The 24,168-nt window shown below is 46.5% G+C and overlaps 1 protein-coding gene across 3 annotated transcripts in view; it reads left to right on the top strand.

The window, feature by feature from the left end:
* The window catches only part of SLC7A1 (solute carrier family 7 member 1), an 86,874-nt gene that overhangs the window by 34,127 nt on the left and 28,579 nt on the right, over nt 1-24,168 (top strand). For 2 of the 3 annotated variants that reach the window (XM_009426802.4, XM_016925116.4), the window contains exon 2: nt 8,016-8,115. The exons of the other annotated variant lie outside the window; for it this stretch is intronic. The gene's annotated coding sequence lies outside the window, so the exon portion shown is untranslated. The remainder of the gene's footprint in view (nt 1-8,015; nt 8,116-24,168) is intronic. 3 annotated transcript variants of the gene reach the window in all.

Here is a 24,168-nt window from a genome sequence, read left to right as displayed (position 1 = left end):
TCTTAGCCCAATGCTTTTAACAAAAAACTCATGGAAATTTCAAGACAATATTTATGTCAAAGGATAAATTAAACTAATTGTAGTTTGCCTTTTCAGACTAGAAACCCCCTCTTTTTACAACACTCTGACACCCCCGACATATCCCCTCGGGAGCTGCCTGGGCTGTTCCACAGGAATCTGGCCATCCCAAAGGGCTTGACTGTCACCAGAATCATTGGTTGTAGCTATTGGTTGACTTCACAGAGTTCTCCCCACTGCCTTGAACTGTGGTCCCTTGTAGCTTCATTCTTGATACCCCCTCAGTGCGTCACCACTAACTGTGACGTCGACCTCCTGCTGGGAAGGAGCACCTGTGTGTATAGTTGGGGTTCATTCTGTTTCTCCTTGTTTCATGCAGTTACTTTAGGAGATGAGAAGTGTGCTGCCTTCATTAGTGTTTGGTCCGTTCTTAGTTTTTGAAGAGGCATTCCCATTAATAGAACATTAACTCCTCAAAGATGGGGATTTTGGTCTAGTTAGTTCACTGCTGCATCCCCAGTTTCTGGAACTACACCTGGCACTCAGTACATAACTGTTGAATGAAGAATAGGATAAGAACAGGCGAAACTGCTTTGTAAGTTGCCAAAAAGTTGGGCATTATGTTTAATAAAATAAATTTAAAGATTTTTTTAGTGGTTCTTATAAGTGTACTTAGTGGAAAGACCTGACTCCTTTTGATTTATAAATCGTTCAGTGGGATATGTTTTCTGATATTTTGGGGTTATTTTATGCACAGATTTTCTCTTGGCCTGCCAGGTGTCCACTGTAAATATACAGTCATGAGCCCCATAATGATGTTTTGGTTGATTATAGACCTCATCTATGACAGTAGTTCCATAAGGTTATAATAGATCTGAAAAATTCCTGTTGCTTATTGATGTCTTAGCCTTTGTGACATTGTCCTGCTACACGTTACTCATGTGTTTTTGGTGGTGCTGGGGTTAACAGACATACTGCATTGCCAGCCATCTAAAAGTATAGCACATGCAATTAGGTACGGTACATAATCCTTGATAATAAATGACTGTGTTATTGGGTTTTTACTATGTAATGGTAATACATACATACATAGTAATATATATGTATATATTAATGTAATATAATTAATGTAATATATGTATGTATATATTATGTATATATTTAAATACTATGTATTTACTATACTATTTATCGTTATTTTAGCGTGTAGTCCTACTTACAAGAAAAGTTAACTGTAAAATCGCCTCAGGCAGGTATTTCAGGAAGTATTTCAGAAGAAGGCATTGTTATCACAGGAGATCACAGCTCCTTGTGTGTTCCTGCCCCTGAAGACCTTCCAGTGGGACAAGACGTAGAGGTGGAAGACGGTGACATTGATCATCCTGGCTATGTGTAGGCCCAGGCTAATGTGTTTGTCTGCATCTTGGTTTTTAAGAAAAAAGTTGAAAAAGTAAAAAAAAAACAAAAACAAAAAAATTCAAAATAGAAAAAGCTTATAGAATAAGGACATAAAAATATTTTTGTACTTCTGTGTAATGTTTTGTGTTTTAAGCTGTGTTATTATGAAAAAGTAAGAGTTTTTAAAAAAGGGCCGGGCGCAGTGGCTCACACCTGTAATCCCAGCACTTTGGGAGGCCGAGGCGGGCGGATCACGAGGTCAGGAGATTGAGACCATCCTGGCTAACACGGTGAAACCCTGTCTCTACTAAAAATACAAAAAATTATCCGGGCACGGTGGCGGGCGCCTGTAGTCCCAGCTTCTTGGGAGGCTGAGGCAGGAGAATGGCGTGAACCTGGGAGGCGGAGCTTGCAGTGAGCCGAGATCGCGCCACTGCACTCCAGCCTGAGCGACAGAGCGAGACTCCATCTCAAAAAAAAAAAAAGAGTTACAAAAAAGTTTGTAAAGTAAAAATGTTGCGGTAAGCTAAGCTTAATTTATGACTGAAGAAGGAAAAATATTTTTTACACATTTAGTGTAGCTTCAGTGTACAGTGTTCCTCAAGTCTCCAGCAGTGTGCAGTCATGTCCTAGGCCTTCACATTCACTCCCCCCTCACTCACATTCACTCCCCCCTCACTCACATTCACTCCCCCCACTCACATTCACTCCCCCCCATACACATTCACTCCCCCTCACTCACATTCACTCCCGCCTCACTCACATTCACTCCCCCCTACTCACATTCACTCCCCCCACTCACATTCACTCCCCCCCATACACATTCACTCCCCCTCACTCACATTCACTCCCCCTCACTCACATTCACTCCCCCCACTCACATTCACTCCCGCCTCACTCACATTCACTCCCCCCTACTCACATTCACTCCCCCCACTCACATTCACTCCCCCCCATACACATTCACTCCCCCTCACTCACATTCACTCCCCCCTCACTCACATTCACTTCCCCCTCACATTCACTCCCCCCTCATTCAGATTCACTCCCCCTCACTCACATTCACTCCCCCTCACTCACATTCACTCCCCCCTCACTCACATTCACTCCCCCCTCACATTCACTCCCCCCTCATTCAGATTCACTCCCCCTCACTCACATTCACTCCCCCCTCACTCACATTCACTTCCCCCTCACATTCACTCCCCCCTCATTCAGATTCACTCCCCCTCACTCACATTCACTCCCCCCTCACTCACATTCACTCCCCCTCACTCACATTCACTCCCCCCTCACTCACATTCACTCCCCCCTCACATTCACTCCCCCCTCATTCAGATTCACTCCCCCTCACTCACATTCACTCCCCCCTCACTCACATTCACTTCCCCCTCACATTCACTCCCCCCTCATTCAGATTCACTCCCCCTCACTCACATTCACTCCCCCTCACTCACATTCACTCCCCCCTCACTCACATTCACTCCCCCCTCACATTCACTCCCCCCTCATTCAGATTCACTCCCCCTCACTCACATTCACTCCCCCCTCACTCACATTCACTTCCCCCTCACATTCACTCCCCCCTCATTCAGATTCACTCCCCCTCACTCACATTCACTCCCCCCTCACTCACATTCACTCCCCCCTCACATTCACTCCCCCCTCATTCAGATTCACTCCCCCTCACTCACATTCACTCCCCCCTCACTCACATTCACTTCCCCCTCACATTCACTCCCCCCTCATTCAGATTCACTCCCCCTCACTCACATTCACTCCCCCCTCACTCACATTCACTTCCCCCTCACATTCACTCCCCCCTCATTCAGATTCACTCCCCCTCACTCACATTCACTCCCCCTCATTCAGATTCACTTTCCCCTCATTCACATTCACTCCCCCCATTCACATTCACTCCCCCTCACTCACATTCACTCCCCCCTCACTCACATTCACTCCCCCCTACTCACATTCACTCCCCCCTACTCACATTCACTCCCCCTCACTCACATTCACTCCCCCTCATTCACATTCACTCCCCCCTCACTCACATTCACTCCCCCCTACTCACATTCACTCCCCCTCACTCACATTCACTTCCCCCCTCATTCACATTCACTCCCCCTCATTCACATTCACTCCCCCTCACTCACATTCACTCCCCCCTACTCACATTCACTCCCCCCACTCACATTCACTCCCTCCCATACACATTCACTCCTCCCTCACTCATATTCACTCCCCCCTCACATTCACTTTCCCCCTCATTCACATTCACTCCTCCCTCACTCATATTCACTCCTCCCTCACTCATATTCACTCCCCCCTCACATTCACTCCCCCTCACTCACATTCACTTTCCCCCTCATTCACATTCACTCCCCCTCATTCACATTCACTTTCCCCCTCATTCACATTCACTCCCCCTCATTCACATTCACTCCCCCCTACTCACATTCACTCCCCCTCACTCACATTCACTTTCCCCCTCATTCACATTCACTCCCCCTCATTCACATTCACTCCCCCCTCACTCACATTCACTCCCCCCTACTCACATTCACTCCCCCCACTCACATTCACTTCCCCCCATACACATTCACTCCCCCTCACTCACATTCACTCCCCCTCACTCACATTCACTCCCCCCACTCACATTCACTTCCCCCCATACACATTCACTCCCCCTCACTCACATTCACTCCCCCTCACTCACATTCACTTTCCCCCTCATTCACATTCACTCCCCCTCATTCACATTCATTCCCCCCTCACTCACATTCACTCCCCCCTACTCACATTCACTCCCCCCACTCATTCACTTCCTCCCATACACATTCACTCCCCCTCACTCACATTCACTCCCCCTCACTCACATTCACTCCCCCCACTCACATTCACTCCCCCCCATACACATTCACTCCCCCTCACTCACATTCACTCCCCCTCACATTCACTTTCCCCCTCATTCACATTCACTCCTCCCTCACTCATATTCACTCCCCCCTCACATTCACTCCTCCTCACTCACATTCACTCTCCTCCTCATTCACATTCACTCCCCCCCACTCATATTCACTCCCCCTCATTCACATTCACTCCCCCCTCACTCATTGACACTCAGGGCAACTTGCGGTCCTGCAGGCTTCGTTCATGGTAAGTTCATGGTACCAATTTTTATCTTTTGTATCTTATTCTTGCTATACCTTTTCTATGTTTCCATTCACAGATACTTACCATTGTGTGACTGTTGCCTACAGTATTCAGTACAGTAACATGCTGTACAGGTTTGTAGGCTAGGAGCCAAGGCTATCCCATGCAGCCTAGGTGTGCAGTAGGCTATCCCACCTAGGTTTCTGTCAGTACACTCTAAGTACACTCCAGGATGTTCACACAAGGATGAAATCACCTAAAGGTGCATTTCTCAGAACACATCCCTGTCATTAAGTCATGACACATGACTGTATTATAATATAGCCGCATGGTGTCACAATCACGCTTTTATAGTCCCCACATACCCCTGGAAGCCCATCAAGAGTAGTGTTGGAATGCTGCTTGCGATATTTATGAAACAAATGGAATTAAACTCTTTACGTCTGAGGCGTAGCATTGCATTACTCTGCTTTTAACAAAGGAATTTTCAAATCTCAAAAATTACAATAAATTGGTTGGAACATTCTTGAATTAAAGAAAAGCAGTGTTAATGAATTTATTTGCTATGCATTCCAGTCCCATTAATCCTGATGAGTTCATCCTGGCTTAACATATGGCATGCCTTTCTTTAGACTTTTAAGTTTAGCATTAACTGCTTTTATACCACGACAGGAGACTATGACTGGAGCAAGCGTTACTGCGGCAGGCTGCTGAATTCATGCCTAAGAGGCAGGAGAGCAGCGTTCTTCCTGTTGAGCATATATTAAGCTTGGCTGTGTTCATTTCACTGGGCAACCTTACAAGCAGTGGTTCTCAAACTGTTGGGTCTGGAACCCCTCTGACACCCTTAAAGAGTATGGAGGACTCCAAGAAGCTTTGCTTATGTGGGTTGTGTCTATCAATACTTATGAATTGGAAATTAAAATTTAGGCCGGGTGCAGTGGCATACCTCTGTAATCCCAGCACTTTGAGAGGCTGAGGCAGGTGGATTGCTTGAGCTGAGGAATTTGAGACCAACCTGGGCAATGTGGCGAAACCCTGTTTCTACAAAAAATACAAAAATTAGCCAGGCGTGGTGGTGTGCACCTGTAGTCCCAGCTACTTGGGAGGCTGATGTGGGAGAATCACCTGAGTCTAGGGAGGTCGAGGCAGCAGTGAGCCAAGATTGTGCCACTGCATTCTGTTGCCTGGGTGACAGAGTGAGACCCTGTCTAAAAAAAAAAAAATTAAAATTTAGAACAACTTGAAATAAATGTCTTAATTTACCTGAAATAACAAGGATTAACCCATTTTGTGTTACTATAAGTAACATTTTTATGAAAAATAGCTATTTTCCAGAACAAAAAAAAAAATCAGTGAGAAGAGTGGCATTGTTTTACATATTTGCCAGTGTCTTTAATGTTTAGCTTATGGCAGCTGGATTCATATATGTGCTTCTGCATTCAGTCAGTTTGGACATGTTGTTTTAGTTGAAGTATATAAGGAAAATATGGCTTCACAGGGATGTACCTAGAAAGGGAGGAACACTTTAGTGGCCTTTTCAGGCAATTGTAGATATTCTTTCTTGATACTACATTAAAACTCCACAGGCAATAGTGGGTTCCACTGTGGAATCTGAAGCCATCTCGGTAAGCTCTTTGTTCTAAAATAATGGGTCTGTCCTGCACTTCAAATCAGTCTGCACATTTAGGATTCTGTTTTACTGAATTACTGTTTTACTGAATTACGTGGATCTTCCAAATGCTGGCACATTTCATCATATATTTTTAAAATATCCCATTTGTTAACATCACCCCCAGTGTCATCAGAAAATTCAACTTTTAGGGAGCTGTCCACATCTTGATGATGAATACAAGTTTTCTGAAATTCCCATTTTTTTCTTGAAAGCTCAAATTTTATCACTCGCAGCAAATGTTGTCAGTTGTTTCCCTTCTAGATTCTGCACCCCCCCTTTTTTTTTCCAGAGTTAACTTTTTAAACTACGAATCCCAATCATGGCCCCTTGGCAGCCACCCTGCAGTGGGGCACCAGGATGCTGTGTTCCTGGTGGGCTGTGAGCCTGACTTTATCAACCTTCATTGTTCTCGGTGCTCTCATGGTACATGATAGAGCATCAAGAAATAGCAGTAATTGACAGTTAGGGACATTTGATTGTGGACTGTGTTTTAAATACTGTTGAATTAATGTTCAGTTCCACTGGTGTGATCATGGCATTACAGTTTGGTAACACAATGTAATTCTTAGCAGTTACTTATTGACATATGTAGAGGTCAGTTGTCATGGTGGCTATAGCTTGCTTATCACGATGGTCATGAGGAAAGCATATATTTGTCTAAAGAGGGATAAAGCAAATATGGCAAAACATTAAATATTGGGAAGTGTAGATAAAGAGTAAGTATTCATTCAACTTCTGTAGGTTTGACATTTTCAACATAGAAAGTGAAAAGGAATGAAATATCAGTGTGGGATGAAATATCAATGTATGAAAGACGACGTAGGTGGGAATAGAATAAGATTCCAATTGTGGGAAATCTGGTTTGCTGCTGTCTAAGTTATAAAACTGTAGCTGTTGATTAGCATCTTTATGTGCATTTTTTGTGTAATGATAATCTTGTCTGGGTTCACATTAGGTGCAAATCATATTTCAGACAGCTTAATTAAACCTCTTCAGCTCCTGGGTGAGTGCAAGAATCTGTGCAGAGTGTAAATGGTAAGATTTAGAAAACAAAGGACTTTATATGCCATGCATCTATGAGGTTCTTCGTAGCGTGTCCTCAGGCTGTGTTCACACCAGGTACTCCCAGTCACTGGCCAGCACGATTCCATTCCAAGGCAACAAGGTCCTGCATCCCAGATTTAGGATAACCTTCTGCCCATGCTGAGACTCTTGGTGTTATGGGCACATGTATGCTTTGTGCTGCCATGGCAGCTGTTAATAGTACCCATAGAACTCCATCACCAAATTCTCGATTGTACGAATTGGAGTCCAAGTGTTTTCAGAAGACACCAGCTAAGGTTTTCTGCCCCTGCTGGCCTTGCTGGTCAATACCAGTGTCAGGAGCGGACTCGTTCCCCTTCATGGCCCCTGACCGGGGCCTCAGAGCTTTTGCATGCCTACGACTGTGCCCTAGATTTGTGGAAATTGCCAGTGTGACGCTTTTCTCTCTTCCTCTTTGAAATATGAGAGTCAGTTTCAGAGGTAAAGCGGTGGAATCTCTGGTGCGGAGGGCATCTAGTCTGGCTCTCCATCTTCTCCCTGAATTCCCCCGATGATGCCCCATGGTGGGCCCCTTTGCCGTCAACCCTGTCTTCAGTTGCTGTTAAGGTGGCATGTGCTTCCCGCTGCAGGGCTGAGCTGAATCCGTTTTCACTGTACCAGCCACAGACTTAGAGATTCTGAGGTTGAAACTGAACATATCTGATGGCTCTTCCTTGCCTTTCAGGATTCTGAAACCTTCCTTGTATCCCTCCTAAGACATCTTTGCTGCAAGATCGAGGCTGTCCTCTGGTGAGAAGGTGGTGAGGCTTCCCGTCATATTCCAGGTACAGTCTGCCTGTCAGCACGACAGCAGAATATATGTTATTCTGTTTTGTACTAGAATATGTTATTCATTTAGACTGCTAGTTGTCTGTTGACTTTTTAAGTTAACTGTCAACTAAAACCCCCAGTTGTCTTCTTTTTTAGATTTCCAAATGCTGTAATTTTTCAGACTCATGTGGCTACCTGTCCAGACCCATTGACCCAGCAGAAAACAAGCTTGTCTTTTCACTTTAGTGTGTTCCTTAAATTCCTGCATTTCCTTCAGACAGAACTCTTCATATCCTGCGGCTGGCCAGGCCTTCCGTCCCTGAGGCCTGGTCACCAGGGTAGGCTCTGGGGAAGGATCAGCCTGGAGCTGTCCCTCATCATTCCTGGCATGGACATTGGGCGCTGTGTCTCGTGCTCTGTATGCCACCCAGCTCCTGGGCACTGGCTTGCAGCACAGCGGCTGTGATGCGTCCTGCCATGTTTCTCTCTGTGACTCTTGGAGTCTTTGCACTTCTCAAGGTCAAGGGCTGCTTCCAGTTTTCTTCCTGCCCCAGAACTTTTCATCTTGCTCCCATTCTTCTCACTCTTCTCCTTACTCCTCTTTCTCTCCCTTTTACTTAGGAATTCTGCTGTAACTCGTTCTTGGTTTAGGCGCTGTAACCATCTGCTCTAGGGCAGTGGTATTTCAGGCTGTTCCTTGCAGCTTGAGAGTTAATTCCAAGTGGGCATAAGAGCCAAGTGGGGCAGGGGGGCGGTCAAGGCTGGCCAGTGAGGCTGTCTGTCCCCTAACTCTCTTTAAATATGAGTAGCTTCATTTTTATCTGATTCTTCTATTTGGGTTTGGCATAGGATGTAGTTTGGGTGCCGAGACCAGCTTGGTCGGAGACCCTAACCCAGCGGTGCTAGAGGAATTGAAGAAACACACACAGAAATATAGAATGTGGAGTGGGAAATTGGGGCTGACGGCCTTCAGAGCTGACAGCCTCGAACAGAGATTTACCCACATATTTATTGACAGCAAGCCAGTGATAAGCATTATTTCTATAGATTATAGATTTACTAAAAGTATTCCTTACGGGAAACAAAGGGATGGGTCTGGCTAGTTATCTGCAGCAGGAACATGTCCTTAAGGCACAGATCGCTCTTGATAATGTTTGTGGTTTAGGAACACCTTTAAGGGGTTTTCCGTCCTCGGTGGGCCAGGTGTTCCTTGCCCTCATTCCGGTAAACCAGCGACCTTCAATGTGGGCGTCATGGCCATCACGGACATGTCACAGTGCTGCAGAGATTTTGTTTATGGCCAGTTTTGGGGCCAGTTTATGGCCAGATTTGGGGGCCTGTTCCCAACATTTGGGAAAAAGAGTTCCACTATAAAATACTTTAAACTAATTGCTCTGGTCATTTTTCCATTAAACTAAAAATGTTTACTGAGTATGGAGTCTTCATCATGATCATTGATATTTTATCACAAAAAATAGAGGGAAAACTCTTCAGTTGAGGGAAAGTGTGTGTGTGTGTGTGTGTGTGTGTGTGTAATGACCCTCACCTGACTTGTCTCCCACTCTCTTACATTCTTAACAGTCATTTGAAGCAGTTCATATAGTTAATTCTGAGACTATGGCTATATTAGGAATGCACACATACTTAGGCTCAGCAGCCCACACAGAGTTCTTAATCAGAAGGACTTCTGGGGGATATAGGCAGTGACCTTTGCCACATGTAAGCAACTTTGAGCAGCCTGCCTTGAAGTAAGAATTAAGGAGGAAGGAGGGGCTGCCCATAAGCTTCAAGTTCCTGGGGAGGATTAGGCTATAAGTAAGCACCTTGTTTATGAGGCTGCTACAACCTTGTAAATGTCAGAAACAAAGGTGCAGAATTACCAGGTGCACCTTCCCAAAGGCGGTGGGTAAAATTAGCTGCTGGCCAGCAGGGAAGTAGGAGGACATTCTGCACAGGCCAGAAGCCACTGTGTGTTGGGGTGTGTGAGCCTTGAGCACCCTTTTCTTTCCTTCCCTGTTTAGGTGCTTAATTAGTAGCATGACTTAAATTAGAGTGAGTTCATTCTGCATTCTTCCCCGCGCCACCCCAGTCAGATGTGTTTCTGCTGTCTTAACAGACTATTTTAGAACATCTTCCGGTGTTACCTAACACTGGGGCTGGGCGTTGACACCTGAGTGAATAGCCTAAGTCAGAGTCTTCCACTTCTTGGGCTGGGCAGTGCATTATCAAGGTGTGAGGGGAAGCCCTTGGGTGGTGTTGGGGCACAAGTCTTGAACCCTGTCTGAATTGGGGGAATTTATGGCTTACTGGGCACTGCCATGATGTCATCTTTTCCTGTTGAAGAGAATCAGGCCAGGTGCCAGATGGTAACATAGGTGCCACATCTCCTGGAGGCCTTTCGGTCTTGGCCACACTTGTTGTTTGGTTTATCACATTCTGTCTTCTCTCTTCTGTTCTGTTCCCTGCTCTTCCTCAGCCTCTGCAAAGAGGGAGGGCACACAGTAGGTGCATAATAGGTGGTTGTTGCATGGATCGATCATTGTGAACAGTTACTTGCTTGCTTCTTTCTTTCCAGACTGTGCACTCTGAGGGCAGGGACGATGTGTGGTCTCATCTTTATAGCTCCCATAACTTCCTACGACCATGGCCCAAGGAAGATCACCCAATTTTTAAAAAAATGAAATAACAGCTACTTAATGTATGCCATTTTTCCAGGAGGAGGAAATTACTTTCAAATTATTCAGACTCCATTAAGACGAAATAGCTTCAGGCGAAGTTGTGGTTATCCCCACCATTGAAGCAATGTATTAAAGAAAGGTTGCTGCTCTGGTTCTTAGCCCCCCAAGGATTCCGTGAGCAAATGAACACCAGTTCACTCATTATCACACAAGAGTGTTTGGACCATTTATTAGTCATCTGTTTCTCTGGCTTAAAACAACACACATCTTACTTTCTCAATGTTTCTGTGGGCCAGGAATCAGCAGGAGTCAGAGCTCAGCTGGGGCCTATGCTTGGGGTCTCACAGGGCTACAGTCTGGATGCTGGCCTGGGCTTGGTTTTCATCTGGAGGCTTGACTGGAGAAGTGTCCTCTTCCACATTCCCTCAGGTTGTTGGCTGAATTCAGGTTCTCTAGTTGTAGGACTGAGTCCTGGCCTCTTTTTGGCCGACATGCAGGCTGCTGTCCGCTCCCAGAGGCCACTCGCAGTTCCTAGCAGCTGCCTGCATCTCCCAGAAGCCATCTGCAGTTGGTTGTCACGGAGGCTTCCCCAGCATGGCTGCTTGTCTCATCAAGCCAGCCCAGCACAGGTCACCTTTCCTTAATCCTTGAAAGGGGGAGTTGAAAAGTGATTTCCATCTGCTATCTATTTTTATAAGAAATTATTTTGCTCCTTGATTTTTTTTCTACATTCGTCCCTGATTTTAAGTCTTCTACAGGGTCACAGCCCCACAGGACTCATTTACCCTTGCAGCCGGCATGGATGCCCTGAGCCATCACTGGCCCTAATGGCTGGTGGGTGGCTCCGGAGTGCCCAGTCCGACTTTAGGAGCGAGGTGGGTTAAATGGCTTTTTGTGAGCTGCCTTGGAATTTAACTGCAGTTTTGTCATGTTGTTTGTATACGAAAATGTGGTCTTGGGTCTCAGATGACTGGCATGTCAGTGAACTTTTAGCAGGCAAGAGGTCCTTACAGTAGGTTTTTCTGTGGCAGTGGAGACTGCAGAGAATATTATTTGGGGCATATGTTAAATGTCTCTTTTCAGCCTTTAAGAATTCCTTAAAAAACAATAGAAGTGGCTGGGCATGGTTGCTCACACCTGTAATCCCAGGACTTTGTGAGGCTGAGGTGGGTGGATCACTTGGGGTTGTTCAAGACCAGCCTGGCCAACATGGTGAAACCCCGTCTCTACTAAAAAAATACAAAAATTAACTGGGTGTGGTGATGTGTGCCTCTAGTCCCAGCTACTCAGGAGGCTGAGGTGGGAGGATTGCTTGAACCCAGGAGGCGGAGGCTACAGTGAGCCGAGATGGTGCCCCTGCACTCCAGCCTGGGCGACAGAGCAAGACTCCATCTCAAAAAACAAACAAACAATAGATGTAACCTGTGCTCTCCTTTTCTCCTGATTCTGTGAAAATGTAGAGTCTGACTGTCACAAAGCCATAACCAAAAAAGGAACAATTTTGATTATGCCCGGTTTGGAACATTTGAGTTGAATGTTGGCATATTGAGGGGCTGGCTCCGGGGTCAAGTTGGGGTGGCACCCCAGAGTGACAGTGTGTGGTCATGGTATTGGTCTGGCGCCTTTGATGAAAGCAATGCAGGTGGCACTGCCTGTGACAGATGATAAAATATGGACCACGTGGTGTGCTGAAAGGGCCACTCCACCCTTCACCCCCTCTGGCACTCTCATGCGGTGGGAAGGAATAGCATTGGTCCCGCATCCTGGGCTGCCTTGTTCTTCGCTGGCTTCCTCCTGGTCCATGGGTACGGTTTTCTCCCGGTCTTTGATCATTCAGGCGAGCATGCGGGCAATTGGCCATTTGTTTCCAGATACCTGAAAGGAATTTCAGGTAAATTGAATCACATTCTCCTCTCTGATAGAGGCTATTCTCTTAGTGCCCACTAGCACGTCTGCTCCACGTAAAGAGGAGGCCTCCTCATTAGAAAAGTACAACCAGTACTTGTTGAAGACTGAAGACAGGCAAGGTGGTCAGCCAGGCCAAGAGGCTGTGACATTCCTTTCAGATTAGAAGTCAGATTAAAAGTGTGTTCCTTCTGGAGTGAGTGTCTGAAATTCTGGTCACCATTAAAAAGGTGTGGTTGTGAGTAGGGCAGGAAGACCTACCATAAAATGTGGCATTTCCTGGTGGGAATTACTTGTGCATGACATGAACTGCGTAGATAATCCCCATGGTAACTACGGGTGTGTGTTTTATGTGTGTGTCAGGGCTCTTTGAGAATAAAACAGGGACCGGGGAACAAATAGATCAATATGAAAGGTCACAGCATTTACTTACGCAAAGGTGTTATATTAGTTGGATTAAAATATTGTGCTGTAAGGCAAGCATATTGATTTCCTACCAAAAAGGAGAAGGCTGGACCTTGAGAAGCTGGAAGTCCTCGTGCTCTGTATTTTTCCCCTCTGGTGTTTCTTACATAGACCAGGTTAGTCCGCCCAAGATCATGTTTTATGGATGCTCTTCCTTTGCTTAAAACTTTTGCTTCTAAATAAAGGTGTAAATCCCTTAGCTGGCCACTGAAGACCCCTAAAGGGGCCACCCTGCCCTGCCCCAAGTCACAGATCACAGACCAGCGTGCCAGCCTCGCCTGGTTACTGACATGCCACCTGTTGTCCAGCGGGCATGGGTTCCATCTCCCCAGTGAGGCTGTTACCTGTCAAAAGGTAAGGAAGGGGTGAACCGCAAAATTCACTTGCGTTCCTTCCAATGTATAGCTCCTAACCGTGTGTGCCTAACGTTTTAGACAGCACCAGCTTTTGAATAGCCTGTGAACTACTCCTAAGTTTGTTCTTTGGTACTCATATCAGCTTTTCTGGTAGAGGCTATCGGGTGAGAGAGGGTTGCTTTTCAGTCTGACTTGCCATTGATTCAGACTTAGGCCCAGAGAAGTGTCTCAGGACACCACCGGGAGAGTTAAGGACAGGTCTGCCTTTTACACATCCGTGACTCTTGGCTGTTTTTCTATGTCATTATCAAATATGGCTGAATATTGACAGTTTCATAGGGCTCAACCTAATCCCATATAAGAGACGCTTTAACTAGTTAACATGTGGCTGTCACTTACAGCATTTTGGGGCTGTCCTGGCACTGGGGTTGTGGAGTAGGGTACTTGGTGCAGGTAGTGGAGTTTCTTCGGTGTTTTTTGGGTCAGCCCCAGACGAAGTCCTTTGTTTTTACATTTAATTTTGGAAATTTCCAAACATGCACAAATGAGAAAAGCATAATGAAGCCCCGTGTACCCGCTTATCAGCTGCTCCTAGACAGACTCGAGGTGGGCTTGGCTTGTCCTGGGACCCTCATGCCTTCCTTTGTTCTCCCTCTTTGTTGATTTCATTAAAAGAGATTTTCTTTCCCTTAATTCAGAAGCATTACATACTCATTATTTAAAAATTGTCGAAATATGGAAGGAACCATTCATAATCTTCTTCTGTCTAGAGACAAATGCCTCACTTCTTCCTGCACTACAATTCTTTGTATACACTTACTTTTATGTTATAATTTTTTTTAAGGATTGCTATAATGTTGTTTTGACACTTTTTCTCTAATGTAACACGTAATCCATCTGCTTTATCTGCCACTTCCTTCCACATACCCTTTCCAGGCCTCTGCTATCTGTATCCTTTCCACAACTTTCCGCCGAAGCCCCAGTTGGGTCCTGCAGCCAAAATTACCCACTTTTCCTCAGTTCCAGATAAAGTTCCTGTTACCTCACAGCCAGCGGGTCTTGGCTAGCAGCTGGCTGGATGGGAAGTGGATGGATTACGTTGATTCACTCCACGGCATGAATAATAATGGGCTTCATTTTTACAGGGGTATCACATTTAAGAAGAGGTTGTCACTTAACTCATGACTCTTTTATATTTGTAGGATTTCAGACAGGGTAACAAATAAAGTAAGAATTATCAGGCAGCAGGGAGAATGAGCTTGGTCAAAGTTGAGTCAGTTTGGCACCTGGCAGGGAATAGGGTTTCAGGAATTAGATGACCTGGGTTCAAATCCTGGCTTCACTATTACAAGTTACGTGACAGCAGGCAATATAATCTGCCAGCTACACTCCGCGCTCTTATTCTTACAAGAGGATTAGCAATTGTGACTCGATTGCTTCCTTGTGGGGATTTAATGCAGCAGTGCATGTGTGTGGCGTGGAGCTGGTGTTGTGTGATGTTGGCTGTTTCTAGCAGGCCCCGCTCACTGTGAGGCTGTTCTTCAGGTCATTTCCTGGGCTGTGCCCCATTGTCCATAGCTTTTCTTTGTCTCCTCTCGAACCAGTGAATTTTCTAGGAGTTCCAAGTTTTTTTCACAAAAAAAGTTGCTCGTGATGGTGGGGAGACTGGGGGAGAAGTGAAAATTTCCAGGAGTTTGTGGATTAAGGTGTTCCCAGGCCTATGTGTGAATTGGTGGGCTGCCTGGGTTTATTAAAGGTTTGTTGAGTGAATAAATGAGTGAGTGGGAAAATATCAGTCTGTGAATGTCCAGTGAAAATTAAGTGAGGTTGGCATGGAACCCTCTGCTTTGCTCTCGTTTGCAATGCTGATTCTCCTTTTGCTTTTGGAAGAGGAAATATTTAGAAGGAGGGAAAGAAAACTAATTTAACTCCCAGGAAACCTTAGAGGCTCAGAAAATTAAAGTGCCAGTGTTCTAATCTTGGGGGAACTTTGTTTAAAACATTTCTTTTTAAATAGATGAATAAATTTGTTTAAAGAACAAGTTTCTTCTGAGATGTGAGAGCCAGTTCCATAGCCATTTCCAAGGCCCGAATGCAGTGCCGGCAGGGAACTTAAAGCCTGTTTCGTGGAAGCTCCCACTGTGTAGGGCCAGCTCCCTGGTTGGTTTTGGCTCACTGACGCTGCACTTGCGAGGCAGTGGAGAGTCTCCCTGCGGACCTGCCCACAGGGTGTGCAGACTGATGTTTTCTTTCCATGCTGCCCAAGTGTGATGAAAAGGCATGTGTCAGAGGAGCCCTGGCTCCAATAGGATAGGATAGGATGCCTGTTTTTGTTGTAACACATTTCTGCACACAGGGCGTGGGCGTCTCTCCTGATGAAGCACCGCCCTCCCGAGTGATGATGGAAACACGTCGAAAGACATCAACTCTCCACTCATCCTGCTGGCTTCAGGAGGAAACGCTTTTCGGGTGTTCTCTGGTTTTTGTGAAGATGTCCTTGATAGCTTTTCCACTGGCTTCTCGTTTTTTATGTCATCTTTGACTTGAGTAAACAGAATTGGAAGACTTGAGCTGAGTGGAGTAGGTGGTACTTACAGTGACTGTGGCAAAGCCTTCGATGAAGGGAAACCCTGGTGACGGGAACCTTAAGCTGATGGGGATTGTCTGCCCTCTGCTTCTGTGAGGCAGAGACAGGTGACCAACAGGTTGTAATTGGGATTTAAAAGAAAAATATTATTATGAGGAATTAATAGCTACTCATGGGGTGATGCTGATGGTTCTTTGCATTTGAAGAGCAGCGAGTTCTGTTTTCTGGGCGTTTCCTAGTACATTGTCTCATGTGAGCCTCACAGCACCTTGCAGTGGCAGGACTGTCCATCCCCATTTTACACACGTAGAAACAGAGACCTTGACGTTGTGCCTTGTTGAACACAATGAATTTGGGCCTATGGAAACCTGGACAGGAAGAGTGGTAGGGACCTGAGCTGGTCCCCACAGTGGCATGGGGGCGATAGTCTGATTGGGGTGAAGGGGGTGGGCAGAGGGTGCAGCCTGTGACAGAGGTTACCTGTGAGGAGACGGGCTTGGAGAGGGCTTCCTAGACAAGACTGTTGCTTTAGATTTCAATCTGTAACTAGCATCTTTTTATATTTATATTCATTTAGAGAAACAAATTTATTCGTTGGTGAATGAAACCATTCAGTATTCAGCTAATAAGATCTCTTTTGATAGAAAGACCCTCACAAGTTGTTGATGGTCATGGTGATGATTACCTGAGACAAAAGTGGGTGCCCTGTTAGCTTCCTGGATTTCAGGTCATTGGTGATTACTGACTGCTGCGTGTGCTGTGGTCCTGTCAATACTATTTGGTGCCTGCTAGGTGCCAGGGGCATAGAAGGATGATCAGGATGCAGCCCTTGCCCTGGGGGAGCATCTTGAGGGGGCCGAGTTGAGTCAGTGGGAAGAGCTTGGCCCCCCCCGATGAGGCAGGTGTGATGTCACCTGTGCCCCCTACAACAGGGCACAGTGCCATCTGTGCCCTCTTCTGTATTTTACACCCTCTCCCCACTGCCCTCGCCGCCATGCCATTCCCCAGAATTTGTTGATCTAATTCAAAGAGCAGTTCAAGGCTTTGGAGGCAGTGAGACTTGAACCCCAACTGCACCTTTCATTGGTCAAATACCCTTGGGGACGTTCCTTGGGAGAATGTTATAGAAGTTATTTGATTTGTGCTGGGGCCAGGCATTATTACTTTAAAAAATCTCCCCAGATGATTCTAATGTGCAACCAGCATTGAGAATTACTGAGTTGTAATCAAGCCTGCGTCTCTTTGTCTCTAGAATGCAAAGTATTGCCTAGCTGATAAGCGGGCGAAAAGATGAAGTAAACTATGTAAAGGACTTTCATTTGGCTGGTGCTCCAGGATGTTAGGTGTTTTTAGTTATTACTATTGTTTTCTCATTGAAAACGTGACATGTCATTCTAGACTACACAGCAAATGATGGAAAAGAAGAAAATAACAACAAAAACATATGTATAATCTCAGTTAATATTTTAGGATTTTACATCCACATACGTACTCATTGGTATTATATTATGTTCTTTTGGACTTGATGTTTTCTCATGACATTAAAAGTTGAAAACGGTTTATTGACTGCAAACCATTTCAGCAACAGATTCACGCTGTAAAGATCGCACTGGGTTCCTTCCTGAGACAGCATTGTCTACTTTCGGCCTGTGGGTTATTTGTTTATTTGTTTGGGCCTCTTCGTGGTGTGAGTGGGTGGGATCCCGGCGCTCCCGAGTTGCTTTAACCTGGCTGACGCCCGATGCTGTGGTCTTTGCCATGCCTGCATTGGGGCCTCTGTTGGCAGTTGTTCTTGGCTGGGCAACTTCCCCACTGTGCCTGGAAGCTGTTCTGCAGTTGGTGGCTGCTCAGCCCAGGGAATGGCACCTGTGGTAGAGCCTCATGTCCTCTCCTCCCCGCATGTCCCCGCCTCTCCCCCACTCTGTCCTCCTGTAGAACCTCTGATCCCTGCCTCCTCCCCACCCCTCTCCCTCCTCCTGCGGAACCTGTGATCCCTGCCTCCTCCCCACCCCTCTCCCTCCTCCTGCGGAACCTGTGATCCCTGCCTCCTCCCCACCCCTCTCCCTCCTCCTGCGGAACCTGTGATCCCTGCCTCCTCCCCACCCCTCTCCCTCCTCCTGTGGAACCTGTGATCCCTGCCTCCTCCCCACCCCTCTCCCTCCTCCTGTAGAACCTGTGATCCCTGCCTCCTCCCCACCCCTCTCCCTCCTCCTGTAGAACCTGTGATCCCTGCCTCCTCCCCACCCCTCTCCCTCCTCCTGTAGAACCTGTGATCCCTGCCTCCTCCCCACCCCTCTCCCTCCTCCTGTAGAACCTGTGATCCCTGCCTCCTCCCCACCCCTCTCCCTCCTCCTGGGGAACCTCTGATCCCTGCCTCCTCCCCACCCCTCTCCCTCCTCCTGCGGAACCTCTGATCCCTGCCTCCTCCCCACCCCTCTCCGTGTAATGTTGCTTTTGCTGTAAGACTTAGAGTGGTGGGCTGTAAACTTTGTCTATGGGACCTCAGAGGTCCCTGGGAACTTCTGCCATCAGCCTGTTGAGTCAGTAGGCAGAAGCGCGTGGCGGGGAGGCAGGGCTCTCAGGCTTTCTGATTGTGAAGTCATGGAGGCCTGAAGGACTGAAACCCCTGGTTGAGTCATCACCCTGGCCCTTGGGCCCCCTTGTGCCAGACTTGAGCAGTCACATTGCCTGCAGCTTGTGGATTTTAGAAGAGTGTAAAGTGTCTTTATGACCAAGGCCTCCAGCTCGATATATGGAAGTGTCCAGATGGCTCTGTGCCTCTGTACTTCTTGATGGAAGGCCACCTTTTTTCCCCCATGAAAGTAGTGGCCTTTTGAGACAGACCTTTTCTTTGTCCCACACTCTCCTTTGGGACCCTAGTGCTCCAGGAGTGTATGTTCATAGCCTCGCACCCCCCACCCCACCCCACCACTCTGTGCTTTCCAAGAATAAGGACTGGGGGTTTGCCCATTTCTCTTAAACCCCAGTTGTCACAGTGCTTTGCAGATAACAGGCATGGGATCAGTCACTTTGGGTGGAATTTAGTTATATCCTCAGCGTGTCACTAGCTGCCTGGGGTCAGCCAGATGTAGACCCCAGGGCCTTTAAAAGAGTCCAAGCTCAGAAGTCGTATTTCACTGTAGGCAGAGCCGCTGCCCAGTGAGACTGGGGCCTTGCACCATGCCGTTGTTTCTTTCTCTGCCGCTCACTGCACAAGTGGACGATTGGTTTTTTTTTTAAGCTGCATAATTTTGAACCACCCTTCCCATCCTCATACTTTTGATTCTTTGATTTACTCTCTCCAATTCAATTTTCTTATGGTCGTGGAGCTCATTTAGTCTTTTTTTTTTTTTTTTTGAAACAGGGTCTCCCTCTGTCTGGAGTGCTGGAGTGCGGTGTGTGATCACGGTTCACTGCAGTCTTGATTTCCTGGGCTCAAGCCATCCTCCTGGCTCAGCCTCCTGAGTAGCTGGGACCACAGATGCATACCACAGTGCCCGGCTAATTTTAGATTTTTTGTAGAGATGATGTCTTGCCATGTGGCCCAGGCTGGTTTCGAATGAGCCCATGTAGTCTTTTTTTTTGAGACAGATTTTGCTGTTGTCACCCAGGCTGGAGTGCAATGGCGTGATCTCGGCTCACTGTAACCTCCGCCTTCCAGGTTCAAGCAATTCTCCTGCCTCACCCTCCCGGGTAGCTGGGATTACAGGCGCCTACCACCACGCCCAGCTAATTTTTGTATTTTTAGTAGAGATGGTGTTTCACCATGTTGGCCAGGCTGGTCTCCAACTCTTGACCTCAGGTGATCCACCCACCTCGGCCTCCCAAAGTGCTGGGATTACAGGTGTGAGCCACCGCGCCTGGCCGAGTTCATGTAGTCTTTAGTGACGCTTTGCACAGTGAAAGGTATTCTCTGCCTGTACTCCCCGTAGGTGAACATGCCTTCTGCAATGCAGAATGACTTTGGAAAGATTGTATGTGTTTTTTTTTATGATAAAAATAAAATAGAATTTTTAAAGAGAATTTTGAAAAGTATTATGATAGTGAATAGTAAAATGACTGCTACGAATATTTTGATATACTTTTTATCTGGCATTTAAAGAATACATATGTACTTTGTTTATCCAAAAATATATACTTTTGTAGTATTTTTCTGTGAACCTGTCATGAACATTTCTTCATTGTCCATACATAGTCTAGAAAGACATTCTTAATGGCTACATTATTTTGTCATATTTTATTATAAGTTATTCATAATTTTTCCTACTCTTGGACAGGAAGGGTTTTTCTCATTTTTTCCACTTCTCTTAGTGACATCATGTTAACATCCAGAATGATGTTAAACTGTATTCAACATTTGTGAGCATGTTACTCATGATTTTCCCAATTATGCTAGTCTCTATTTGTCAGTCTTCTATACATTGTACGTGAATTGAATGTTTATGAATAGGGGTTTTCCCTTTGATATGTACTAAACTTGTTAAGATCAATCCTCCTATCTGCTCCCTGCCCCTCACGCCCAAATTGGCAGTGGCTTCTGATGACAGGAGAAAGACTGTGGTCTACCATTGTACCAGGCTCAGTTCACCTGGGATTAATGAGTCCATGTTAGGTCAGTTATGACCTGTCCTCTGATGGTCTTAGGCACTGACCACGGTTAATTTCCTTTTCTGTTCTGAGTCTCTTTCTGCCTGTTAAGGGACCTCCATTGCTCCTTCTCAAGACCGTGTTCAGTTCTGTCTCTTTCTTACCTCTTTTTTTGTAACACCATGCCTACCTCCTTCCGTCTCCATCCTTAGTGTCCGCTAGTCCCATCTGATCTGACTTGTTTTTAAAAATGTAAGTTCTTGCACCTGGGCCTCCTAACATCTGGGGGGAAGTGGATCCTGCTTTGAGATCACTTCCTTCCACACAGGTTTTGCCCTTGTCATTGAGACTCCACGTCCTCTCTCATCGTGGCCAGCATCCCTTTCTCCCACCTGTGGCTGCAGCTCACTCAGCTGTGTGAGCCCTGCCCCTTCTGTGCACACTCAGTCTGGAACACTCCTTGACTGCTGGGCAGCTGCCCACATGCCAGCCATGAGGTTGACCAGCCACTCTTGTTGAGGAAAGCTGAAAAGACGCCATTGACTATGCCCACCCATTCATGATATCCTATAATAGTGCTACCACCCTAATAAAGACAGAGATTCCTTAGCCTGATACAAACGTAGACCACAGTCTTTCTCCTGTGAGGGTGAAAGATTTTCCTCTGGATGGCTCCCACCAGGTGCCTGGAGAAAGGGGTCGACTGGGGCCTGGCCATTCTGAAGGCCACTGAAAGGGGAAGCTAAAAGCATTGGCTTCTTAAAGATCCCAAGATGAAGATTTTCTTGAAAGAAGGGCATTTCCGAGTGTAGTATAACAGCTTGCTTTTGACTCCTCCTGGCCCCCAAGGAAGCCATTAAGCTGGAATGTATCAGTGGTGGAATGATCCGTTAAATTCAAGGGTGAAAACGTCACACCATTCACCCTGCTCACTTGTATCAGAAATCTTTAAAATAGAACATAAGAGAGTCTTTATCTCAAATTCTGACTCACTGGGTCATTTTACTCCTGGTGTTATGTAGTGGTTACTAGAATAGAATGCAGAGTTAGAATTCCTGTGGGAAACGTGCTTTTCTGAGGATACCCCTCAGGTAAGTGTTCTTTGATAATAAATGACAGGGAGCAAGATGGATCCGAGACCCTTGGGGTTGCAAGATTTCCATCAAACCCTCAAATAAAAGGAGGCATCAACTGTTGTATAAATTCCTCCCCACCTAATTTCCAGGTAATGCTCTCAAAGTATTCTGGCAACTTTCTGTGTAAACCCCAACAGCAGGAAGTCTCTACCAACCTGACTTTGCTTGCTGGGGTTGGAATGGTTAGACTAAGTCTGTGCAGAGTAGCTTCGTGCAGCCTCACTATTGGTTGAACAACCAGCTTTGGAGTCCTGGCATGAGTTAAGAGCTGGTATAATGTGTACGAAATGCTGACAGATAAAACCACTTGGAGAACAGGTTTTTGCATTACTTCCAAGGAGACAGGATATTTCTTAAAATAAACCCAGGACAGAGTAAGTGTCTCATTTTCTCCTACCCTGGGAAGTAGGAATGAACACCTAGCCTGAGACATTTACATTCTCCAGATTATCAGCCCTGGGCTTCTCAGCAGCAGTTGGCTGCATCTTTGTTCCAGTGTCTTCCAAAGGAATTGAGTTTGCCCTCTCTCTAGATAGCAACCAATACTTAAGAAGTAACCAAGGTAAAAGTAATCTCCTGTAGGGGTCCCAGCTGTCCCCACCCCACCCCACTGAGACCCAAGCACTTCCCTCCAGCACTTCCCTGGGCTTGGTGCGGGGGAAACAGGCCAAGAACTATACCCGAATAAAACGGGCCGCTGCGTACCTATGCAGGGGAAATGAGCTGCAGCTGTGCACAGGTGTCTCACCAGAAAGTCCCTTTTCACATTATGTTAGAAAACTGTTATCTGTATCTAAGCTTACAGTAATTTAATAACCTGCCCCTTCATTTTGAAGGGGGTGCAGAGGTCCCCCCAGCATAAGTTGCTTGGTTCTTTGAGTGGGTTTTCAACTGGCAGCAGTGATCTGTGCTGTGGTGACATACGTGCATGTGTGCACATAGGCTTTGCATCTGCGCACCTCCATGGGCGTCATTTGTCCTCTTATGCGAGCAGCCGGCTCACATTCGCCTTCCGTTCTACAGAGGCCCAGAACTATGTAACTGGAGTGTGTCTGGGCTCTGGTGCGCTCCTTGCCAAGAATCCGTTTGGTTCCTCTTGTGGCTTTGGTTCTGCCTAGGACAACAGCACGTTTTTGAGAAAGGAGTGCAAACAGGAAATAGCCCTCCTGAAAAGCCCAGGACAGAGAAAGGCAGGGCGACCCCTTCTCACCTTCTGGGCGCGCTTAGGTTATGTTATCCTGTGAGGCCTAGGAAAGAAAATGCTATTGAGTAGCTTTGTCTTTCCCTTGCACTTGGCCTTTAGTGTTTTATGGAGAGAATCTGCTTATTCTTGAGCAGAAGTGACATCTGGGAGAGGTTGGGAGCAGGCAGGCACTGTCTGTGCATCCCCTAGCCACATTTCCCAGCCAGATCCGAAACAAGAGCTTTCACACACTGTTTCTCTTCAAGGCTCCGTCTACTTAAACAACTCCCTCCCTGCCAAAAGGGATATTGAGAAGTGACTTTGCAGCAATTTTTGCACATCTCCCAGCACAGGCTTTTCAGCTGAGGGCTATGTTGCAATGTTGCATTTTCCCTTCCAACTTACTATCCACGCAATTGTTTACTAAACGCTTTGTTGTGCTTTGCAATTTGACTTGAATAAATCTGGCTAATTCCCCAAAAGGAAGAAAAGAAAAAGGCATTTCCAGGAGAAATCACTCCCTGAGCCTGCAGATCCTGGGGTCCCAGCAGCACTAGGTCCTTGGTTCCTGCTCCTCCTCCTCCCTAGTGCCACTCGGAGGCTCTCACTTAACTGCCTAGGAAGCCGCGGGCATCCCTGTCTTGCTGAGACACCTCAGAACTGCTCTGGCACGACAGCTTGCTGAAGCAGTCCCTTGTGTTGCTGAAAGCAACCTGGGAAGCCATCCATCTCTCTGCTTGCTCTTCTCTTGGCCTCAGGGGCCCTTTTCCTGCTCTTCTCAAACTCTGGGGTCTGATTTTCCCACTCCATCACTGTTCCACAAGCAGCGCTCCCTCCTCATTTCCTCCCCACTTTGCCCCACCTGCTACACCATGATATCATTTCCTTCCTACCTGTGATACCGCCGGAACCCCAGAGGAGGACTGCGCCTGCAGAGCCTGTGACCCTGTTTGACACTTGGCTCTCTGAGCTGTTTTCCCCATCTATGTAACAAAGGGATAGGATCAGATGATTTTTATTCCCCATTCTAGCTCAAAATTTTATGAGTCTTGAGATTATTCTCTTCCCTTGGCCTGTCAGATAAAACAGAGCAGGCACCACCCCCAGTTGCTGCACGACCTGGAGCTGATCAGTGATGCGACCATTGCCGAGGGGCCCTGAGCTGCAGTG

This window comes from Pan troglodytes, chromosome 14 (assembly GCF_028858775.2).
Source record: "Pan troglodytes isolate AG18354 chromosome 14, NHGRI_mPanTro3-v2.0_pri, whole genome shotgun sequence".
Taxonomy (NCBI): domain Eukaryota; kingdom Metazoa; phylum Chordata; class Mammalia; order Primates; family Hominidae; genus Pan; species Pan troglodytes.
This window is presented reverse-complemented; position numbering and strand designations above follow the sequence as displayed.